This window comes from Panicum hallii, chromosome 2, assembly GCF_002211085.1.
Source record: "Panicum hallii strain FIL2 chromosome 2, PHallii_v3.1, whole genome shotgun sequence".
Classification (NCBI taxonomy): domain Eukaryota; kingdom Viridiplantae; phylum Streptophyta; class Magnoliopsida; order Poales; family Poaceae; genus Panicum; species Panicum hallii.
In genome coordinates this window covers 31,924,239-31,929,583 of record NC_038043.1, presented here as the reverse complement: position 1 = coordinate 31,929,583, position 5,345 = coordinate 31,924,239, and the positions used below count along the sequence as shown (strand labels likewise).

Below are 5,345 nucleotides of genomic sequence, written 5' to 3'. Positions count from 1 at the left end.
CCCAAGGTAGTAGATTTGTAGGTAGGGTGTCACCGAGATCAGGAACTCAAAGGTGCAAGCAATATAAAGTTTAGACACGTTCGGGCCGCGATGTGCGTAATACTCTACGTCCTGTATGATGGTTTGTATTGACTTAAGTGTAGATTGATATGTATTGTCCGTTTGGAGGGGGTCTCTATCCACCCTTATATACTTTGGGGGGATAGAATTATATGTATTCTGGTCCGGTACGAGCTTAGAAGTCCTACCCGAGTACTACTCGGGTAGTTTTCTTCTGTACCGACTAACCCTACTCGTATCCGAGTATTTTCACAACAGACATAAGGTATGAAATATGCCACATATGTTATTCTAAAATATTCTATACCATATGCGCAGTCCCACGACCCTGGATCCGACACATCGAAAAACCAATATCACTGCAAATGTGAGTAGTCCAGACCCCACGGGTCAGAAGTCCAGACCAATAGTAAAGCAGCAGCAGCATGCTTTGAGTTCCATAAGGTCGCATACCCGCGCACAGCCCATCATCATGTAGTAGCCTGACACGATGTTGGGCCTTCAGGTGACAACATGGTGATTTGTAGCACGCGTGACATATAGTCACAGCACGAAATCAGGGAATTGGGGGATTTAATCAGTTACGGGGTTTAGGAATTGGGCACAGGAGGCTAGAGGGCAAGTGGGAGTGGGGGCGGGGCCGACAGCGCTCAGCTTGGCTTGTCAGCTAGGCCGGCCACTGATCGCTAATGGGGTGGTGTGGGCCATCGGGCGGGGAGGAGGGAGGTGAGCTACTACATATTTTGGGCTTGAAGGAGAGATTAGGACTTTAGGAACTTGTTATTCATATACATGAAACACACTACATATATACAAAATCTTTTGCTAAAAAATAATAGGTATTTCACTGAATACCCTTAATTCAAATGGGCTCGCACCATAAATACCCTTGAATTCAAGTGGAATACACTACGTATACAAAATCTTTTGCCAAAAATAATTGATTGCTGAAGCTTATGAGGGTTCAACGACTAAATCGTCTCTTGTCCATATAATAAATACTCGAAGGAGGATCTAGTTCAAAAGTTTTATGGAGGATTAACAGAAGAATCTCGTACAATCATTGATGCATCTGCTGGATGTTCGATTATTGACCCCACTCCTCAAGCTAATGCTCTAAGCTAATGCTCTATTCAAAAGGGTCGCAGAAAAAGGTGCATGGGCATCAGTAGAGCACTTGCTACCAGTCCCATCCACTGGTACCGTGAAAACTGAAAAGTGTACAATAAGTGGAGCGAGATGAAATCATGGAAGGGTAGATCAACGGACTGATGAGGAGGATGGAAGCAAATAAGGCTGAAGCCCAAGCCACGGACATCAAGGCAGCAGAAGCACGATCAACATGTGAAGAATGTGGAGAGTACGTCCATGTGCAGAAAAATTATCCATAAGAAACCAAATACCAAACTACATGAAGAAAGAGGGCTGGTTTCCACCCTCTAGGTATCTAAACATGTCTTAGTTCAGTGCTAGCTCTTCTACTCCGAATAAGCAAAATAGAATTTTATCCTTCAACTCTTGTCCGATGGTCAAGTTCATCCTCAACTTTCAATTAGACCAATTTAGTCATCCAACTTCTATTTTTGGGTCATTCTTATCTCTCATCCTAGTTTGCCGTCCATATTAGCGTGCCATGTCACCAATTGATGTGTGTTCTACCAAGTCATCAATGTCGAATGTAATAGATGAGAGAGAATAATAAGGTGGATGGATTTTGGATGACCTTGTAATAGATGGAGGGATATGGATATAGACATATAGTCGAATGATCAGGGACAAACGAGACATTTGGCATTGATGACTCAGTGAAATACATGCATAGCATGACGTGGCATGCCAAGATGGACGACCAGCAAGGACCAGTGATGAGATTAATCCGAAAATAGAAGTTCGAAGACTACATTAGCCCAATTAAAAGTTGAGGGATGAAGTTGACCCTCGACCAATAGGAAAGGGACAAAAACGCCTATTTTGGCTTCAGAATATTATGCTTTTATGTTTACAGTTGAAGAAATTCACAAAAGAGCAAGCAAAAATCAATAAGGACATAGTGACAAAGTTCAAGGCTGTGGACAAAGCTATGGAGAACATTGAAGCTCTGGAGGACATTGATAGCAAAGTAACCGAGGTCAAAAGCTCAAACCACTAAGTCTTGAACACACGATGAAGATGTTGGAGACTCAAATCACTCAGCTTGCAAGCCACTTAACTAGCTACGAAGGAAAACAATCCAAAATCAGAAAAGGTAATTCATACACGTTTAGGGAAAGAGACCGAAGATCTTCAATGACCAATAAAGAAGACAACTCTACATCAGAACTAGGGATAGTGACTGAAGAACCTGAATTTGAGATGATCAATCATGAGAATACAAGGATTCTGCCTGGAAAGATCCGCCAGCGGTTAGGTAAAACTAACAATCGATTTGATAAATTTGTGGAAGTGGTTCGAAGGTTGAACATCAATATGCGCTGCTCAATGCTATACAAGTCCCCACCTACGCATGCTATTTCAAGGACATCCTTGCAAATAACATGTGACCAAATTTTTCAATTTCGGGTAATTCAGTTTCAGTCTCAGGTAATTCGATTTGATTATTGATTAATTATGCCCAGGCCTAGTTGCAGCCCAAGAACATGATACGTTGTCGCTGAGGTTTGCTTATTGCTAGTGACTTAAATCAAATTAGTATTATTGTCTCATCTTTAATTAACTTTTCGTCAACCTTAGTAAAAGCAATTTCTAGACACATTTATGCTCCATTTAGTAACACCATGTAAAGAAATTTTCACTATTTTTGACAATTGAATTTATCTTTTAACTAAGACGGGTATGGATGTTTAGGCTAATAAGTATAAATGTCTAGCATCACTATAGCATGAAAACGACATGTTGCTTGTTCTAGAGCCAAATTGATCTACAGCACACACATATTATTATGGATGCATCAGTTCAAAGCCATACAAAAGTCTTAGGCGACAGCAGAATATAGGTAATATTTCTCAATGATATAACTTTTGAAGGATATATATCATTTGATCTGAACAAACAATTGGACTAGGGCAAAAAAAAGCACAACAAATTGGGAGGGGATGCATACAAAATAACAACCAGAGTTCGCAAGCTGACACAAACTCCTGGTTTCCTTAGATACGCATAAGCACTAGTGCAGCAACTAGCAGCTAGTGTCTCCAGGGCCATTTCATCGAACAGATTACCTGCATGGACATGGCTGCCTGGAGAGCTGCACCATGCCAACGCAATACTGGGTTAGGCAACAATTTGATTCAGAATTAAAACAATGCTGAATAAAAATGAGGAGGCCAAGTTAATCCATCAATCAACCCAGAAGCACACGACAAATGAGATGGAGGCCAAGTTATATATAAAATTAGTTTCAGTCTTTGTTTTGTGGGAGCAACTAATTTTCAGATTGATGCATGGCCATATCATAATCTTGATTCGAGTAAATAAACAAACTAAGATATTAGCAACATGCCCGTCTTACAAGATGGTAATCAAGAAAGAACAAACCAGTATGCTGTAGGCGGGCAGGCAATGCTCAGCATGCTGCAGGGATCCTCCAGGTCTGGTTCCCCACTCGAACAGCATCAGTGGGTAATTCATGACGGGAGCCTACACGCACACGACACCAAATCAAACACTTTGAAGTCCGTCTGGAACTGGAAGGAGCGGAGCCCCACCCCGAATGGATGGAAAATCGAAGGGGGAAAAAGAAGAGGCGAGGCGCAGGGATTCGAGCACAGGAACGCGAGCGTCAGAACGTCGAGAGGAGGAGGAGACGCCTCACGGGGAGTAGGGCAGGAACGACGGCATCTCGGCGACGGATAGCGGTGGGAGGCCCAGAACGGGTTCCCGACGACGGACGCCAAGGGGCGCCCCGCCGCGGCCGTTGTGTCCTAGGCGCCCGGGGCTGGCGCTCCTCTTCGTCTCCGTCCCGGGGGGCTGCGTCCTGCTGCCGCGCCTGGGGCTGACCTCTTAGCACGCGGATCTAGGGAGAGGGTACCTGCCCGGATCCATCGACCGCGCCCCCGGATCCATCGACCGCGGCAGCAGCTCGGCGCGGCGCGGTGCTGCTCCGGGCGGCACCCGCGCGCCGCCTCCACACCGGGCTCGGGGCTTCGCGGGGCTGGCGTCGGCCACCATCGCGCGCCCCTTCACCATGGGCCGGCCGGGTTAGGGGGAGGGGACGCGTGGAGCCGTGGAGTGGGGCGCCGCCGGTGGCGCAGGCCGGGTGCGTCGGTGGGGATGCAGGGCCGGCCACGAAGAGGAAGGGAGGGGAGGGGCGACCAGGAGAGGAGGCGCAGCCACGAGGGGGCGGCTGCCACGGAGTGAGGGGAGAAAAAAGGTACGGGTACAGAGGTGGAGTGTAGACCTGACGGAATTATACAGTATAAGGACGCGATCTAAACCATCAGATCAATAATAAACGGACAAGAATGGTTGGGCCTTGTAGGCAACGGCCCAGAGCCAGGGTTTTCGCTGTTTAGCGTTATTTTTTCATTTTCAACTAATTAACGCATCATTGTGTAACAACTCACTAAAATAATTATCTTAAACACCTCAATATATTTTTTACATGGAATAGACTACATAGATATCGTTATATAGGAATTTTATTAATTTTGGAACTTATTTACTATTTTGTATCATTTAAATAAATTTCTACATGGTTATCAAAATTAATTTCAAATTAAACTACATGTATCTCAAATAATACTTAAAAATTTCACAAAAATATTTTTTTAATATATCTCAAATAATACTTAAAAATTTCATAAAAATATTTTTTTAATATATCTCAAATAATACTTAAAAATTCTGCAAAAATTTTATAAATTATCATAGAATCATTTTATGGATGTATAAATTTTACATAAAAGTTTCATAAGATTTTATGAAAATTGAAGTATATATTTTTATAAAATAGATAGATCTCTCACATTGTTTCATACAACTTAAGTCGAACATTAAGATTCAAATAGCTCATAACATTTTCCAACTCGTATGCATGTCAAATTTGAATATAACCTTATGTTGACCATAATATCAGAAAGTACTACCTAACATTAGCAACTGTTATGTAAGAAAATATTTTTCTACTCTCTATTTAAATGGAAGAAAATAAGCCATTTGAAAATTTTCAAGAAATATCAGTTAGCATAACAAAAAAAGCATCATTAAATGAAAGATTGTGGTCTTAGAAGAATTCTAGAACAAGAACCGTTAAATTTGGAGTCTTTATGAGAGAGAAATACCAATTT

The 5,345-nt window shown here is 42.6% G+C and overlaps 1 long non-coding RNA gene across 1 annotated transcript; it reads right to left on the bottom strand.

Moving 5' to 3' along the window:
• Positions 1 to 2,012: 2,012 nt before the first annotated feature.
• Positions 2,013 to 4,434, bottom strand: LOC112882586. Its single transcript, XR_003226685.1, has 3 exons — positions 3,872 to 4,434; positions 3,595 to 3,696; positions 2,013 to 3,304 (listed from the first exon to the last, which is right to left on the bottom strand). It is a non-coding gene; the product is annotated as an uncharacterized LOC112882586 (long non-coding RNA).
• Positions 4,435 to 5,345: the final 911 nt, after the last annotated feature.